Source organism: Scyliorhinus canicula, unplaced genomic scaffold, assembly GCF_902713615.1.
Source record: "Scyliorhinus canicula unplaced genomic scaffold, sScyCan1.1, whole genome shotgun sequence".
NCBI lineage: Eukaryota > Metazoa > Chordata > Chondrichthyes > Carcharhiniformes > Scyliorhinidae > Scyliorhinus > Scyliorhinus canicula.
This window is the reverse complement of record NW_024055542.1, coordinates 715,323-734,010: the sequence shown is the minus strand read 5'-3', so window position 1 is coordinate 734,010 and position 18,688 is coordinate 715,323. Positions and strand designations below refer to the sequence as shown.

At 55.8% G+C, this 18,688-nt stretch overlaps 2 long non-coding RNA genes across 2 annotated transcripts; one reads left to right on the top strand and one right to left on the bottom strand.

Moving 5' to 3' along the window:
- Positions 1–11,830: 11,830 nt before the first annotated feature.
- LOC119960508 lies at positions 11,831–12,774 on the bottom strand. Its single transcript, XR_005459428.1, has 3 exons — positions 12,668–12,774; positions 12,258–12,365; positions 11,831–11,980 (listed from the first exon to the last, which is right to left on the bottom strand). It is a non-coding gene; the product is annotated as an uncharacterized LOC119960508 (long non-coding RNA).
- A 2,966-nt stretch (positions 12,775–15,740) lies between these two features.
- Positions 15,741–18,688, top strand: LOC119960509. The gene is made up of 3 exons (XR_005459429.1): positions 15,741–15,877; positions 18,097–18,204; positions 18,482–18,688. It is a non-coding gene; the product is annotated as an uncharacterized LOC119960509 (long non-coding RNA).

The window sequence follows — 18,688 nt, the reverse complement described above, 5'->3', positions numbered from 1 at the left end:
CCCCTCCCCTCCTCCTCACTCCACCTCCCCCTCCCCCTCCCCTCCACCTCACTCCCCCTCCCCTCCTCACTCCCCCTCCCCCTCCCCTCCTCCTCACTCCCCCCTCCCCCTCCCCTCCTCCTCACTCCCCCCTTCCCCTCCCCTCCTCCTCACTCCCCCCTCCCCCTCCCCTCACCCTCCCCTCCTCCTCACTCCCCCCTCCCCCTCCCCCCTCCCCCTCCTCCTCCTCACTCCTCCCTCCCCTCCTCCTCTCTCCCCCCTCCCCTCCCCTCCTCCTCACTCCCCCCTCCTCCTCGCTCCCCCCTCCCACTCCCCCCTCCCCTCCTCCTCACTCCCCCTCCCCCTCCCCCCTCCTCCCCCCTCGCCCCTCCCCCCATCCTCCCCTCCTCGCCCCTCCCCACCTCCCCTACCCCCTCCACTCCTCGCCCCTCCCCCAACCCCACCCCCCCCGGGTTGCTGCTGGTCCTCTCCTACCCCACACCCCATCCCCCTCCCCCCTCCTCACTCCCCTCCCCCTCCTCACTCCCCCTCCCCCTCCCCTCCTCCTCACTCCCCCCTCCCCACCTCCTCACTCCCCCTCCCCCTCCCCCTTGTCCCCTCCTCCTCACTCCCCCCTCCACCTCCCCTCCTCCTCACTCCCCCTCCCCTCCCTCTCCTCCTCACTGCCCCTCCCCCTCCTTACCTCCTAACTCCCCCTCCCCCTTGTCCCCACCTCCTCACTCCCCCACCCCCCTCCCCCCTTGTCCCCTCCTCCTCACTTCCCCCTCCCCCTCCTCACCTCCTCACTTCCCCTCCCCCTCCCCCCTCGTCCCCTCCTCCTCACTCCACCCTCCACCTCCCCCTCCTCCCCTCCTCCTCACTCCCCCCTCCCCTCCCCCTCCCCTCCTCCTCACTCCCCCCCCTCCCCTCCCCTCCTACTCACTCACCCCTCCCCCTCCCCCTCCCCACCTCCTCACTCCCCCTCCCCCTCCCCCTCATCCCCTCCTCCTCACTCCCCCCTCCACCTCCCCCTCCTCCCCTCCTCACCACCCCCTCCCCCTCCACCTCCCCTCCTCCTCACTCCCCCCTCCCCCTCCCCTCCTCCTCACTCCCCCCTCCCCATCCCTTCCTCCTCACCCCCCTCCCCCTCCCCTCCTCCTCACTCCCCCCTCCCCCTCCCCTCCTCCACACTCGCCCCTCCCCCTCCCCTCCTCCTCACTCCACCCTCCCCCTCCCCTCCTCCTCAATCCCCCCTCCCCCTCCCCTCCTCCTCACTCCCCCTTCCCCCACCCTCCTCCTCCTCACTCCCCCCTCCCCTCCCCTCCTACTCACTCCCCCCTCCCCCTCCCCACCTCCTCACTCCCCCTCCCCCCTCGTCCCCTCCTCCTCACTCCCCCTCCACCTCCCCCTCCTCCCCTCCTCCTCACTCCCCCCTCCCCCTCCCCCTCCCCTCCTCCTCACTCCCCCCTCCACTCCCTTCCTCCTCACTCCCCCCTCCCCCTCCCCTCCTCACTCCTCCCTCCCCCTCCCCTCCTCCTCACTCCCCCTTCCCCCTACCCTCCTCCTCACTCCCCTCCTCCCCCACTCCTCACTCCCCCCTCTCCCTCCCCTCCTCCTCACTCCCCCTCCCACTCCCCCCTCCTCCCCTCCTCCTCACTCCCCCCTCCCCCTCCCCCCTCCCCTCCTCCTCACTCACCCCTTCCCCTCCCCTCCTCCTCACTCCCCTCCTCCCCCACTCCTCACTCCCCCCTCCCCCCTCCCGTCCTCCTCACTCCCCCCTCCCACACCCCCTCCTCCCCTCCTCCTCACTCGCCGCTCCCCTCCCCCTCCTCCCACCTCCTCACTCCCCCCTCCACCTCCCCCTCCCCTCCTCCTCACTTCCCCTTCCCACTCCCCCCTCCTCCCCACTCCCCCTCCACCTCCCCTCCCCTACTCCTCACTCCCCCCTCCACCTCCCCTCCCCTCCTCCTCACTCCCCCCTCCACCTCCCCTCCCCTCCTCCTCACTCACCCCTCCCCCTCCCCCCCTCCTCACTCCCCCCTCCCCTCCTCCCCTCCTCCTCACTCCCCCGTCCCCCCCTCCTCTCTCCCCCCTCCCCCCTCCCCTCCTCCTCACTCCCCCTCCCACTCCCCCCCTCCTCCCCTCCTCCTCACTCCCCCTCCCCCTCCCCTCCCCTCCTCCTCACTCCCCCTCCCCCTCCTCCCCTCCTCACCCCTCCCCCCTCCATCTCACCCTCCCCTCCCCCTCACCCCCCTCCCACTCCCCCCTCCCTTCCTCGCCCCTCCACCCCCCCCTCCCCCTCCCCTCCTCACTCCCCCCTCCTCCACTTCCACCCCCTCATCCCCCCTCCCCCCTCCTCCCCTCCTCGCCCCTCCCCTCCTCCCCCTCCCCCCTCCCCTTCCCCCTCCCCTCCTCCTCACTCGCCCCTCCCCCGCCTCCTCCTCCCCCCTCGCCACTCCCCCTCCTCCCCTCCTCCTCACTCCACCCTCCCCCTCCCCTCCCCTCCTCCTCATTCCCCCCTCCCCCTCCCCCCTCCTCCCCTCCTCCTCACTCGCCCCTCCTCACTCCCTCACCATCTCCCCGTCCACCCTCACCATCTCCCCGTCCACCTTCACCATCTCTCCGTCCACCCTCACCATCTCGCCGTCCACCCTCACCATCTCCCCGTCCACCCTCACCATCTCCCCGTCCACCCTCACCATCTCCCCGTCCACCCTCACCATCTCCCCGTCCACCCTCACCATCTCCCCGTCCACCCACCCCGCCCACCCTCACCATCTCCCGTCCACCCTCACCATCTCCCCGTCCACCCTCACCATCTCCCCGTCCACCCTCACCATCTTCCCGCCCACCCTCACCATCTCCCCGTCCACCCTCACCATCTCCCCGTCCACCCTTCCCATCTCCCCGCCCACCCTCACCATCTCCCCGTCCACCCTCACCATCTCCCCGCCCACCCTCACCATCTCCCCGTCCACCCTGACCATCTCCCCTTCCACCCTGACCATCTCCCCGCCCACCCTCACCATCTCCCCGCCCACCCTCACCATCTCCCCGTCCACCCTGACCATCTCCCCATCCACCCTCACCATCTCCCCGCCCACCCTCACCATCTCCCCGTCCACCCTCACCATCTCCCCGTCCACCCTCACCATCTCCCCGTCCACCCTCACCATCTCCCCGTCCACCCTCACCATCTCCCCGTCCACCCACCCCGCCCACCCTCACCATCTCCCGTCCACCCTCACCATCTCCCCGTCCACCCTCACCATCTCCCCGTCCACCCTCACCATCTTCCCGCCCACCCTCACCATCTCCCCGTCCACCCTCACCATCTCCCCGTCCACCCTTCCCATCTCCCCGCCCACCCTCACCATCTCCCCGTCCACCCTCACCATCTCCCCGCCCACCCTCACCATCTCCCCGTCCACCCTGACCATCTCCCCTTCCACCCTGACCATCTCCCCGCCCACCCTCACCATCTCCCCGCCCACCCTCACCATCTCCCCGTCCACCCTGACCATCTCCCCATCCACCCTCACCATCTCCCCGCCCACCCTCACCATCTCCCCGTCCACCCTCACCATCTCCCCGTCCACCCTCACCATCTCCCCGTCCACCCTCACCATCTCCCCGCCCACCCTCACCATCTCCCCCACCAACATCACCCTCTGGCTCGGCTCTCTGCTCTCCCTATGGGCCCTAATGGAGATCAGTTCTCCCCTAACCACCGCCTTCAGTATTTCCCAAACCATTCCCACTCGGAACTCCCCATTGTGGTTGGCCTCCAGGTATCACTCTATACATCCTCGGACCCGCCCGCGCACCTCCTCATCTGCCAGCAACCCCACCTCTAAGCGCCAAAGCGGGTGCAGGTCCCGGTCCTTGCCCAGCTCGAGGTCTACCCAATGCAGAGCATGATGGGAAATGGCTATCGCCGAGTACTCAGTATCTTCCACTCTCGCAATCAGCGGCCTACTCATAACAAATCAATCAATCCGAGAATAGGCCTTCTGAACGTGGGAGAAGAATGAAAATTCCCTGGCCCCCGGCCTCGCTAACCTCCATAGATCCACCCCTCCCATCTGGTCCATAAACCCCCTCAACACCTTAGCCTCCGCCGGCCTCCTGCCCATTCTAGACCTAGTTATCCAGTGCCGGATTCAGCACCGTGTTAAACCCCACCCCCACCCCCCACCCCCCCACCCCCCCCCCCCCGCCATTATCACGCCTCCTGTCACAAAGTCTGGGATCTGGCTCAGCATATTCCGCATGAAACCAGCATCGTCCCAGTTCGGGGCAAATACATTGACCAGCACCACCCGCTCCCCCTGCAGCTGGCCACTTACCATCACACACCTCCCACCACTGTCTGCCACAATGCTCCACGCCTCTAACGCCACCCCCGCCGACTAGCCATAACCCCTCCTCCGCCAGCCACGCCCCCCCGCCGACTAGCCATAACCCCTCCTCCGCCAGCCACGCCCCTCCCCCGCCGACTAGCCATAACCCCTCCTCCACCAGCCACGCCCCCCCGCCGACTAGCCATAACCCCTCCTCCGCTAGCCACGCACCCCCCACCGACTAGCCATAATGCCTCCTCCACCAGCCAAGCCATTCCCCCCGCCGACTAGCCATAACCTGTCCTCCGCCAGCCACGCCCCCCGCCGACTAGCCATAACCCCTCCTCCGCCAGCCACACCCCCTCCCCCGCCGACTAGCCATAACCCCTCCTCCGCCAGCCACCCCCTCCCCGCCGACTAGCCATAACCCCTCCTCCGCCAGCCACCCCCCTCCCCGCCGACTAGCCATAACCCTCCTCCGCCAGCCACACCCCCCTCCCCCGCCGACTAGCCATAACCCCTCCTCCGCCAACCACACCCCTCCCCCCGCCGACTAGCCATAACCCCCCTCCGCCAGCCACGCCCCTCCCCCGCCGACTAGCCATAACCCCTCCTCGGCAAACCACCGCCCCCCCCGCCGACTAGCCATAACCCCTCCTCCGCCAGCCACGCCCCCCCCACCGACTAGCCATAACCCCTCCTCCGCCAGCCACGCCCCCCCATCCCGCCAACTAGCCATAACCCCTCCTCCACCAGCCACGCCCCCCCCCCCCGCCGACTAGCCATAACCCCTCCTCCGCCAGCCACGCCCCCCCCCCCGCCGACTAGCCATAACCCCTCCTCCGCCAGCCAATCCCCATCCCCCACCGACTAGCCATAACCCCTCCTCCACCAGCCACGCCCCCCCCCCCCGCCGACTAGCCATAACCCCTCCTCCGCCAGCCAAGCCCTTCCCCCCACCGACTAGCCATAACCCCTCCTCCACCAGCCACGCCCCCCCATCCCCGGCCGACTAGCCATAACCCCTCCTCCGCCCACCACGTGCCCCCCTCCCCATCGAATAGCCATAAGCCCTCCTCCGCCAGCCACGCCCCTCCCCCACAGACTAGCCATAACCCCTCCGCCCGCCACATGCCCCCGCCCCCCGCTCGGCCCATTCCCCACGGTGGCAGATCGCCGTTCCGACCCTCTCTACCTATTCCACATTCCGCTTGGCCATTTCAGCATCAACCTGTCCCCACCACACTCCCCCTCCCCCAGCTCGGTCTCCCCCAACCCCCAGCTCGGTCTCCCCCTACCACAGCAAGGACCCCCCTACCCCCAGCTAGGACCCCCTATCCCCAGCTAGGCCCCCCTACCCCCAGCTAGGCCCCCTGACACCCAGCTAGGCCCCCCTACCCCCAGCTTGGCCCCCCCTACCCCCAGCTAAGCCCCCTACCCCCAGCTAGGCGCCCTACCCCCAGCTTGGCCCCCCCTACCCCCAGCTAAGCCCCCTACCCCCAGCTAGGCGCCCTACCCCCAGCTAGGTCTCCCCCTACCCCCAGCTAGGACCCCCCCTACCCCCAGCTAGGCCCCCCTACCCCCAGCTAGGCCCCCCGACACCCAGCTAAGCCCCCCCCTACCCCCAGCTAGGCCCCGCTACCCCCAGCTAGGCCCCCTACCCCCAGCTAGGCCCCCTACCCCCAGCTAGGACCCCCCCTACCCCCAGCTAGGTCTCCCCCTACCCCCAGCTAGGACCCCCCCTACCCCCAGCTAGCCCCCCTACCCCCAGCTAGTCCCCCTACCCCCAGCTAGGCCCCCCTACCCCCAGCTCGGCCCCCCTACCCCAAGCTAGGACCCCCCTACCCCCAGCTAGGACCCCCTACCCCCAGCTAGGTCTCCCCCTACCCCCAGCTAGGACCCCCCCTGCCCTCAGCTAGCCCCCCTACCCCCAGCTAGGCCCCTCTACCCCCAGCTAAGCCCCCCCTACCCCCAGCTAGGACCCCCCCTGCCCTCAGCTATCCCCCCTACCCCCAGCTAGGCCCCTCTACCCCCAGCTAAGCCCCCCCTACCCCCAGCTAGGACCCCCCTAGCTGCATTGCTGCCCCCATTGCATTTGGGTAAGTCAGCCGACTCCTGCTGACCCCGGCCACTTCTGCCACTCCTTCGACCCCTCCCAGTGTGGGGCAGCCCCTTCCCCCCATTACCCACCAGCAGGTTCTCCTCCTCCCCCTTCAGCCCTCAGTGAGGGAAAAAGCCGGCGCTTTCAACCCGCCCGACCCCGTCTCCTCTGGCACAGCTCTCTTTACAAGCCTGGTCCACGCACCCCCAACTCAGGCCTCAACTCCCCCGAAGGGCCCCCTCCCCGTCGTCAGCCACCAACACCACTGGCCTGACCCCCTTTCCGAGCCCATCCAACAGACCCAACCAAAAACAGGGCCCAACCCACCCTCAAAACAACAAAGAACCAAGAATAAACAGGGAGCCCCCCTCAAAATGTAGCACAGCTATCCCGGACCATCCCTTCACGCGACCCCCCCCCCCCCCCCTACCCAACCCTCACTTTGAGTTCAATTTTTCATCCTGAACAAAGGCCCAGGCTTCCTCCGGGGACTGGAAGTAGAGGTGTCGGTCCTTGTAACTGACCCAGAGACGCGCCGGCTGCAGCATGCCAAACTTCACACCCCTCCTGTTCAGCACCGCCTTCGTCCAGTTGTACCCGGCCCTCTTCTTCGCCACCTCGGCGCTCAAATCCTGGTTGATCCGAACCTCTGCCCTCTCCCACCTGCTGCTCCGCTCCTTCTTGGCCCACCTGAGCGCACAGTCCCGCTCAGCGAACAGGTGGAACCGCACGAGCACCACTCGCGGCGGCTCATTAGGCTTGGGCCTCCTCGCCAATACTCTGTCGGCCCCTCCAGCTCCTGAGGCCCCTGAAAGGACCCTGCTCCCATCAGTGAAGTCAACCTGGTGACCACATAGGCCACCACGTCCGACCCCTCCGCCCCCTCCAGGAATCCCAGGATCCACACTGGCCTGAGAGTCGGGCCTGCGACTTGGAGGATTTACACTTGGTCAGGCAAACTTTGGCCAAGTGCCCCTTTTTGCCACAGTTACTGCAGTTGGCGTTCCGAGATGGGCAGCGCTGCCTGAGGGGCTGGTGCTGGTGGCAAAAATAGCAGGATAGCCCCCCCGGGTTGGGGGGCAGCCGCTTGGCACAAGCCCGGGGTACTCTCTGGTCGGGGGTCCACGAGGGGGTCGCGTGATCAGATGGGAACGCGTTGAGGCTTTGAAACGCTACTTCTAAGGAGGTGGCTAGTTTTACTGTCTCTTCCATGTCGAGGGCGCCTTTCTCGAGCATGCGCTGTCTGACATAGTTCGACCTGACTCCAGCCACGTAGGCATCCCGGACGGCGAGGTCCATATGTTGCGAGGCCATAATAGCCTGGTAGTTGCAACTTTGCGTGAGGACTTTGAGGTGGCGTAGCTACTCCTCCAGCGATTCCCTGGGGCATTTGGCGGCGGCGAGTGGTGAGGAGGTGTCGTGCATACACCTCGTTCACCAGCCTTACGTATCGGCGCTTCAGCATCGCCAGGGCGGCCGAATATGTGGAGGATTCCTCCAGTTGTTCAGAAATTCGATGGCTCACCCCAGCGTGGAGGAGGCTCAGCTTCTAATCGTCGGTGACGGAAGGCGAGGAGGAGGCGGCAACGTAGGCCACAAAACAGCGGAGCCAGTGCTAAAAAATCCCTTTGCCTTCCGCGGCCTGTGGGTGAAGTTCCCGTCGGTCAGGTTTGAGGGCCGATTCCATTGTGGTGTTGTAGTCAATTAAATTGATGCGACCAGCAATTCACGTGAGTCAGTGAGTGGAAGTAAACTGTGGCTTATATTGTCTAGAACAGTGCCTGCCTGCGACTGCTCTACTACTAATAGCCGCCTACATGGCAGCAGCTTTTTATACCTACCCTCAAGGGGCGGAGCCCACACAGGCCCCAGCATGGTACATTCAGAGCCATATCGTACAATGGTCCATAGGCGGGGCCCACACAGGCCCCAGCATGGTACATTCAGAGCCATATCGTACAATGGGCCATAGGCGGAGCCCACACAGGCCCCAGCATGGTACATTCAGAGCCATATCGTACAATGGTCCATAGGCGGAGCCCACACAGGCCCCAGCATGGTACATTCAGAGCCATATCGTACAATGGGCCATAGGCGGAGCCCACACAGGCCCCAGCATGGTACATTCAGAGCCATATCGTACAATGGTCCATAGGCGGAGCCCACACAGGCCCCAGCATGGTACATTCAGAGCCATATCGTACAATGGTCCATAGGCGGAGCCCACACAGGCCCCAGCATGGTACATTCAGAGCCATATCGTACAATGGGCCATAGGCAGAGCCCACACAGGCCCCAGCATGGTACATTCAGAGCCATATCGTACAATGGTCCATAGGCGGAGCCCACACAGGCCCCAGCATGGTACATTCAGAGCCATATCGTACAATGGTCCATAGGCGGGGCCCACACAGGCCCAAGCATGGTACATTCAGAGCCATATCGTACAATGGTCCATAGGCGGGGCCCACACAGGCCCCAGCATGGTACATTCAGAGCCATATCGTACAATGGTCCATAGGCGGGGCCCACACAGGCCCCAGCATGGTACATTCAGAGCCATATCGTACAATGGTCCATAGGCGGGGCCCACACAGGCCCCAGCATGGTACATTCAGAGCCATATCGTACAATGGTCCATAGGCAGGGCCCACACAGGCCCCAGCATGGTACATTCAGAGCCATATCGTACAATGGTCCATAGGCGGAGCCCACACAGGCCCCAGCATGGTACATTCAGAGCCATATCGTACAATGGTCCATAGGCGGAGCCCACACAGGCCCCAGCATGGTACATTCAGAGCCATATCGTACAATGGTCCATAGGCGGAGCCCACACAGGCCCCAGCATGGTACATTCAGCCATATCGTACAATGGTCCATAGGCGGAGCCCACACAGGCCCCAGCATGGTACATTCAGCCATATCGTACAATGGTCCATAGGCGGAGCCCACACAGGCCCCAGCATGGTACATTCAGAGCCATATCGTACAATGGTCCATAGGCGGAGCCCACACAGGCCCCAGCATGGTACATTCAGAGCCATATCGTACAATGGTCCATAGGCGGAGCCCACACAGGCCCCAGCATGGTACATTCAGAGCCATATCGTACAATGGTCCATAGGCGGAGCCCACACAGGCCCCAGCATGGTACATTCAGAGCCATATCGTACAATGGTCCATAGGCGGGGCCCACACAGGCCCCAGCATGGTACATTCAGAGCCATATCGTACAATGGTCCATAGGTGGAGCCCACATGGGCAATAGCGTGGAAGAGTGTAATACATGGTGAATAGTTAGTACAATATGTTCACCACAAGGAGGAAACAGATAGAGACATGGGTAAAGAGAAGGAGAGACAAAGGGACAGATTCAATGTCAGCCCGTCACTAAATCTCAATTGAAACTAATTCCTGGACATGTCACTATAGCCTCACTTCATCGCAATGGATAAACCTGCCAGGATTAATCCAGAATGCAATCTGGTGTTAAAGATCTGTAAACTCAGCTTCCACTAACTTCTCCTACTTTCTGTACCTGATTTGGGAATAGAAATATTTGCTGGAAGGGTGATTGTAAAAATACTCCTTAAGGAATAGGCAGCTGATTTGCCAGTGGAAAGGGGGCAGTGTAACTCTTTCTGGGGACAGAGGGGATGTGTCTGCAGACTGGCAATACAGATGGTGGTCACGGGTGGGGGGGGGGGGGGTTTCAGAGAGAGTGTGTGGGTACGGGGGGGGGGGGCGAGGGGGAAGGAGGATGACAGCAGGCAGGGGAAGGAAAGTGTATCTCTCATCTCCCCACCCGGATAGGATCACATTGCTGCCTGTGGGATCCTGCTGTGTACCAATGGCATGCAGCCTTTCCTGAACTTAGTGACCACACACAATGTCAAATTAAACTGTTCATAGACTGTACAGGAGGGGGCAGACATAACCTAACCCCTCCCCTGCCCCACCTCCCTGAGACTGGGAGCAGGGCACTGACTCCACACTGGAGACCCCCAGATACTTTGTGCCTAACCCCCTCCCCCCACCCAACCCTCACACCAAACTCCACCTCTATTCTGCTCTCTATTCCTGTTTCCCTCGCTCTCTCCCCTCCCTCGCCACTCTCTCTACACCCATTTCTCTGTCTCGGGGAGTAAGGCGGGGACAGAGACAGAGAATTTGACCAGCAGAAACTTTGCCAAAGTCAATTCAAACGCAACCCTGAGCTTTTCCACAGACAACAGTGACATTCCAGTAAAAGGCAGGGACTGGGCAATTGGCAAATTGTCTGAATGAAATGAAATGAAAGTCCCTCTTTAAAACTGGCAGTGAGGCGGGGGGAGTGGGGGAAAGTTTGGTTACTTTGGGGAACACGGTGAGCTGAATTACCGCCCCCAGCCCATCCCACACCCACACATGCACTCCCCTCCCCATCACCAACATATCACTAATCAGTCCATCTCACTCAGTCCCCTGTGAAAACGGTTCAACTCACTCAGTCCCAAGACTTTCAAATTTGAGATCTTCGAACCCACTTTGCAGTCCATGTGCTATTTTATTTTTAAGAGTTGTGATCACAATTGCTTTGTGGGCAAAAGCCACAGTTCTGTGTGTGAACAGCAAGATCCCACAGCAGCAGCAATGTGAACCTAACCAGGTGGGATGCTGTACTTCCTCTCCTCCCTCACTCCTGCTTCGAGCTCCATTCCCCATGGATCCAAACCTCTTCCTCCACCATCATCCTGTGTGTGGATTGGACAGCACGGTAGCATGGTGGTTAGCATAAATGCTTCACAGCTCCAGGGTCCCAGGTTCGATTCCCGGCTGGGTCACTGTCTGTGTGGAGTCTGCACGTCCTCCCCGTGTGTGCGTGGGTTTCCTCCGGGTGCTCCGGTTTCCTCCCACAGTCCAAAGATGTGCGGGTTAGGTGGATTGGCCATGCTAAATTGCCCGTAGTGTCCTTAAAAGTAAGGTGGGGGGGGGGAGTTGTTGGGTTACGGGTATAGGGTGGATACGTGGGTTTGAGTGGGGTGATCATTGCTCGGCACAACATCGAGGGCCGAAGGGCCTGTTCTGTGCTGTACTGTTCTATGTTCTAAAGAACTCCCTTCAATTCTCTGACAGCGTTAAACTGCCTCTTAAAACTAATAAAAACCTTTTATAACAAAGTCCACTGGTACACAGAAATATCCCAGAAGATGCAGTCAGCAGTGTTGAGTGTTGTTTAAAATAGCTAACAGGTTATACGGAGAGTGACCGGGGCTCAGGCAATGAAATCCAATTCCCTCCCGCTTTCGGGACACCCAGGTTTAAAATAACCCCTGTTAGTTTGGATTCAGGATCAAAATTTAGACAGCTTCACATTACAGATTTTAATTCACTCTTTTTCACCCACCAAAGGTTTACTGTGTTTGTGTCTGAGTGCAAGGCCGGGGCGGCAATAAACAGACAACTCACGTAAGTGCGGCCTTTGGAGTAGGCCTCAGTCCACCCACTTGTCCTCTGGAGAAAATCCCTTGTCCAAAGATTCCTGGTCACATTGCAGTCTTCAAAATTCAAATTCCTGGGGAAAAGAGGGTGCAAATGAACTAATGCACAGGAAAATGTTTAAACTAGAAACACAGCAAGAGGCCAAGATTCCACCTCTCAGTTACACAGACTCTCAGCAACAACCACCTCAAAATATCTCAGTTATAAAGCAAAGAATAACAAAGATTGAGATGCTGTTCCCGCTTCCCTTGTGTTTTTCCGTCTCACTCTCCTGCCCTCCCCACGATCTCATTGTCATTGTCCCTCAGATATGAACATTAAATCAGGGTAATACGCAGACACACACTCACCCTGGGTGAAGCCTGTGGAATAGGCCTCAGTCCATCCATCCAACCTCTGAAGAAAAGCCCTGGTCCAAGGATTCCTGCTCACATTGCAGTCTTTCAAAATTCAAATTCCTGGGGAAAAGAGTAAGAAAGTTAAGTGAAGTACAGGAAAAGTTTGAAACTATTTGATATAGCGAGAGCCCAGGATCCACTTTTCAGATCCACAAACTCAGCAACATCCAAATACAAAAATGGCACAGCTTTCAACCAGAGGCTATAAAGGATTGAGAGACAGTTCCCCCCTTCTCTTGTGTTTCTCCCTGTCTCTCCATCCCTAACTCATTTATATTTCTGTCTTCGGACCCTCACTCTCTCTTTATCCCTCAGATATTAAAATTAAACCTTTGTCAGGTTAATAACCAGACACAACTCACCCCGGGTGAAGCCTGCGGAACAGGCCTCAGCCAGCGCTCTGGATGAATTCTCACTCCCTCGTCATCCCCACCAAATCCTCCTCTTTGTATTCCCGACTACCTTAAAGTTCTCCAAGTAAAAATCCCTTGGGAGAAAAAGAGATAAAATTGGTTAAAAAGTCAATAAGAGGGACATTTTCAAACCTGCACAAAACAGCACAACAGGAGTCCAGCATTTCCACTCTCCTGTCAATCTCTCAGCAACATACCAACACACACAATTCACAGGTGAAAAACAAACAGATTGACACACTCAGCAACACACACAGACACACACTGAACAAGAGGGGCAATGTTTTCAGTGTAGTGGGAGGATTGGTTTGAGAAGTGAAGTCCCTCAGACTCAGATTTACCCTCAGTGAGCTGTGAGCAAACTCCAGCCCTGGTCTCTGCCATGTGTGGAATGTCTGCCTCTGAGGATTGCTCAATATTGACATGTAAATGACTGATAATAGATACCAATCTTACTATTGATAAATGACACAGCAATCGATCGAGCAAGCTGCTGTCTTTACACAATCAATCCACAGGGACCACATTTCTGTATAACAGAATTGAAGCATAAGATAAAATACTATTGGGAAATGATTAGAAACAGTATTGTTTGAGATGTCCTCAGAGATCTGTGTGCAGCCCTACCCCCTGACTTTCTGTGATGAATGTTTTCAGTCTGTCCGCTGTGACTGTTTACCAAAGATGTACCTTCACAGGAGAGGCCAGAGGCATTTGTCCTGTCTATGGTTATGTTAATTCAGGCGACAGCAACAGATCGAGCAATGTCCTGTTACTTCAGTCTTGATGTTAATATTTATTTCCCCCTGAATTTCTGACTAGTTTGGGATGTCTATTTGTCTGTCTCCCAAGGACGGCTTTCTATACAATGGGTAAAGACCGGTAAGGAACCCCAGGACGTTCCTGCCTTGGGAGACTTTGATGGGGACAATCTTATTCTGTTACTCACAGGCAGATTTCTTCAGTGATCTGCTCTATAAATTTGGATTCAATTTGATTTTTCCCACTGGGGAAGTCAAGTTTATTCCTGAATAAATACAGGGACTTCGGCAACAACATCATATTATTAGACAGGGAGGTTCAATGGGGTTTTTCACTAAAATCCTCTGATGTCAATTTCTGAATTAGAAATTAAAATGACACAATTTAGATTAAATTAAAATGGTCAGTTTGATAACCCCAACTGCTTTCTGTTAACTCACTCCTGTCACTCCTCTCTCACCTTGTGTTTAATTTGGGGAATTCTGAAGGCAGCGTGTGCACAGGAAGAGCCCACAAATGGGGCACTTTCAAAATTAAGTTCAGAATCTCTGAAAATGGATTTCAATCTCTCTTTATATTCGAAGGTGTGCAAACTGACAGCAGGAATATTGATTGCACAGTAAGATTCCACAATCAGAAATGTGATCACGATGGAACATTCCCCACAGAGCTATGGGGAGACTGGGATTAGTATTGGGGATTGACACAGGGCTGTGGGGAGAGTGGGATTAGTTTGGGGATTGACCCAGGGCTGTGGGGAGAGTGGGATTAGTATTGGCGATTGACACAGGGCTGTGGGGAGAGTGGGATTAGTATTGGGGATTGACACAGGGCTATGGGGAGAGAGCGGGGCAGTGGGATTACTTTGGGATTGATACAGGTCTATGGGGAGAGAGTGAGGCAGTGGGATTAGTTTAGGGATTGACACAGAGCTATGGGGAGAGAGCGGGACAGTGGGATTAGTTTGGGGATTGACACAGAGCTATGTTGAGAGAGTTTGGCAGTGGGATTAGTTTGGGGATTGATACAGGGCTACGGGGAGAGAGTGGAGCAGTGGTATTAGTTTGGGATTGATACAGGGCTATGGGGAGAGAGTGGGGTAGTGGGATTAGTTTGGGGATTGATACTGGGCTATGGGGAGAGAGTGGGGCAGTGGGATTAGTTTGGGGATTGATACAGGGCTATGGGGAGAGAGTTGGGCAGTGGGATTAGTTTGGGGATTGATACAGGGCTATGGGGAGAGAGTTGGGCAGTGGGATTAGTTTGGGGATTGATACAGGGCTATGGGGAGAGAGCGGGGCAGTGGGATTAGTTTGGGGATTGATACAGGGCTATGGGGAGAGAGCGAGGCAGTGGGATTAGTTTGGGATTGATACAGGGCTATGGGGAGAGAGGAGGCAGTGGGATTAGATTGGGATTGATACAGGGCTATGGGGAGAGAGTGGGGCAGTGGGATTAGATTGGGGATTGATACAGGACTATGGGAAGAGCGGGACAGTGGGATTATTTTGGGATTGATACAGGGCTATGGGGAGAGAGTGGGGCAGTGGGATTAGATTGGGGATTGATACAGGACTATGGGAAGAGCGGGACAGTGGGATTAGTTTGTGATTGATACAGGGCTATGGGGAGAGAGTGGGGCAGTGGGATTAGTTTGTGATTGATACAGGGATATGTGGAGAGGACGGGGCAGTGAGATTAGTTTGTATTAATCCAGGGTTATGAGGAGAGAGTGGAACAGTGGGATTAGTTTTTCACACACAAACACATGCGTGTGCACACACTGACAGATACATACACGTGTACAGGTACATGCGGACACACACATCCGCTCCGACATAGACACATGTGTGCGTGTGCACACACACACAGTTTTGCTGTGTACATTAGCCCTTTAAGGCAATTTGATAGAATGCTGCACATTACAGTTTGCCAATGACACCACACATTAGACAGCATTGTTAGCAACATTGCTGAAAACAATTGCAGAGAGATATTAATATTTGGGAGAAGACTGAACTGGTGGATGCATTTCAGTGTAGGGAAATATAAAATGATGTACTTTAGACTAAAAAAGGAGAGAACTGTGTTCTTTATAAATGATGAGAATACAGAAAGAGTGGAAGTTTAAACTGTCCAGATATTTCCCAGCTGGATTCACACAATACAGACAGCAATGTATCGCAGATTTTGGAAGTGCCACAAATGTTGTCAAATGCAGTACTTGGGGTTCCTCAATGTTTCTATCTTGCTAAGAATCTATCATCCCCCAGGGACACCATTTCTGTACAATACGGCTGATGGACAAGTTAAAATAGTTCAGGTTCAAAGTTTAAAATAACCAGTCATTTTTCTGTGCAGCATTTGGAATCTGTCAGTGGAATTTACTTCATACAGGTGAGTGTTAATAAGTATATGGGGAACTGATTAGAAGTTTTGATGGAGATATTCCTACATTATGGAAATGTGTGAGATGTATTTAGGGTTGGGAAATGGATTGATGATCAAATGATGCAGTTGTTTTTTAACTACATTAGACTGAGAGTCTTGAAGCGTTGGTTAAGAATCCTTTCTCACAGCACATGGAAGTTGTGAATCTTCAAGACTCTCAGTCTAATGTATCAATCCCAAAGTAATCCCACTGCCCCGCTCTCTCCCCATAGCCCTGTATCAATCCCCAAACTAATCCCACTGCCCCACTCTCTCCCCACAGCCCTGTGTCAATCCCCAATACTAATCCCACTCTCCCCACAGCCCTGTGTCAATCCCCAAACTAATCCCACTCTCCCCACAGCCCTGTGTCAATCCCCAATACTAATCCCAGTCTCCCCATAGCTCTGTGGGGAATGTTCCATCGTGATCACATTTCTGATTGTGGAATCTTACTGTGCAATCAATATTCCTGCTGTCAGTTTGTCCACCTTCGAGTACAAAGAGAGATTGAAATCCATCTTCAGAGAGTCTGAACTTAATTTTGAAAGTGCCCCATTTGTGGGCTCTTCCTGTGCACACGCTGCCTTCAGAATTCCCCAAATTAAACACAAGGTGAGAGAGGAGTGACAGGAGTGAGTTAACAGAAAGCAGTTGGGGTTATCAAACTGACCATTTTAATTTAATCTAAATTGTTTCATTTTAATTTCTAATTCAGAAATTGACATCAGAGGATTTTAGTGAAAAACCCCATTGAACCTCCCTGTCTAATAATATGATGTTGTTGCCGAAGTCCCTGTATTTATTCAGGAAATACCTTATATCTCCAAGTGGGAAAAATCAAATTGAATCCAAATTTATAGAGCAGATCACTGAAGAAATCTGCCTGTGAGTAACAGAATACGATTGTCCCCATCAAAGTCTCCCAAGGCAGGAACGTCCTGGGGTTCCTTACCGGTCTTTACCCATTGTATAGAAAGCCCTCCTTGGGAGACAGACAAATAGACATCCCAAACTAGTCAGAAATTCAGGGGGAAATAAATATTAACAAGACTGAAGTAACAGGACATTGCTCGATCTGTTGCTGTCGCCTGAATTAACATAACCATAGACAGGACAAATGCCTCTGGCCTCTCCTGTGAAGGCACATCTTTGGTAAACAATCACAGCGGACAGACTGAAAACATCCATCACAGAAAGTCAGGGGGTAGGGCTGCACACAGATCTCTGAGGACATCTCAAACAATACTGTTTCTAACCATTTCCCAATAGTATTTTAAAGTATGCTTCAATTCTCTTGTACAGAAATGTGGTCCCTGTGGGATGATTGTGTTAAGGCAGCAGCTTGCTGGATCGATTGCTGTGTCATTTATCAATAGTTAGATTGGTATCTATTATCAGTCATTTACATGTCAATATTGAGCAATCCTCAGAGGCAGACATTCCACACATGGCAGAGACTATGGCTGGAGTTTGCTCACAGCTCACTGAGGGTAAATCTGAGTCTGAGGGACTTCAGTTCTCAAACCAATCCTCCCACTACACTGCAAACATTGCTCCTCTTGTTCAGTATGTGTCTGTGTGTGTTACTGAGTGTGTCAATCTGTTTGTTTTTCACCTGTGAATTGTGTGTGTTGGTATGTTGCTGAGAGATTGACAGGAGAGTGGAAATGCTGGACTCCTGTTGTGCTGTTTTGTGTACGTTTGAAAATGTCCCTCTTATTGTATTTTTAACCAATTCTATCTCTTTTTATCCCAAGGGATTTTTATTTGCAGAACTTAAAGGTAGTCAGGAATACAAAGAGGAGGATTTGGTGGGGATGACGACGGAGTGAGAATTTCTCCGGAACGCTGGCTGAGGCCTGTTCCGCAGGCTTCACCCGGAGTGAGTTGTGTCTGGTTATTAACCTGACAGAGGTTTAATTTTAATATCTGAGGGATAAAGAGAGAGTGAGGGACGAGGAAGACAGAAATATAAATGAGTTAGGGATGGAGAGACAGAGAAACACAAGAGAAGGGGGGACTGCCTCTCAATCCTTTTTAGTCTCTGGTTGAAAGCTGTGACATTTTTGTATTTGGATGTTGCTGAGTTTGTGTATCGGAAAAGTGGATCCTGGGCTCTCGCTATGTCAAATAGTTTCAAACTTTTCCTGTCTTTCACTTAACTTTCATCCTCTTTTCCCCAGGAATTTGAATTTTGAAAGACTGCAATGTGAACAGGAATCCTTGGACTTGGGCTTTTCTTCAGAGGTTGGATGGATGGACTGAGGCCTATTCCACAGGCTTCACCCAGGGTGAGTGTGTGTCTGCGTATTACCCTGATTTAATGTTCATACCTGAGGGACAGTGAGAATGAGATCGGGGGGAAGGCAGGAGAGAGAGACGCAGAAACACCAGGGAAGCGGGAACTGCCTCTCAATCTTTGTTATTCTGTGGTTTATAACTGAGATATTTCTAGGTGGATGTTGCTGAGAGTCTGTGTAACTGAGAGGGGGAATCTTGGCCTCTTGCTGTGTTTCTAGTTTAAACATTTTCCTGCGTATTAGTTAATGTTCTCTCCCTTTTCCCAAGGAATTTGAATTTTGAAGACTGCAATGTGACAAGGAATCTTTGGACAAGGGATTTTCTCCAGAGGACAAGTGGGTGGACTGCGGCCTACTCCAAAGGCCGCACTCACGCGAGTTGTCTCTTTATTGCCACCCCGGCCTTGCACTCAGACACAAACACATTAAACCTTTGGTGGGTGACAAAGAGTGAATTAAAAATCTGTAATGTGAA